The following is a 219-nucleotide window of genomic DNA, read 5'->3' as shown; positions in this document are numbered from 1 at the left end:
ATATACATACATATACATACATATACATACATACACATACATACATATACATACATATGTATGTTGTTGTTAAGTGCCGTCGAGTATATACATACATATATATATATATACATACATATATATATATACATACATATATCTATGTGTAGCATAGTGGTTACAAATTGGGCTGCTAACCTCAAAGTCAATAGTTCGAAACTACCAGCGGTTCCATGGGAA

The sequence above is a fragment of the Chrysochloris asiatica genome, unplaced genomic scaffold (assembly GCF_000296735.1).
Source record: "Chrysochloris asiatica unplaced genomic scaffold, ChrAsi1.0 scaffold00042, whole genome shotgun sequence".
Classification (NCBI taxonomy): Eukaryota; Metazoa; Chordata; class Mammalia; order Afrosoricida; family Chrysochloridae; genus Chrysochloris; species Chrysochloris asiatica.
The sequence above is the reverse complement of the archived record's forward strand: the minus strand, read 5'-3'. Positions refer to the sequence as shown.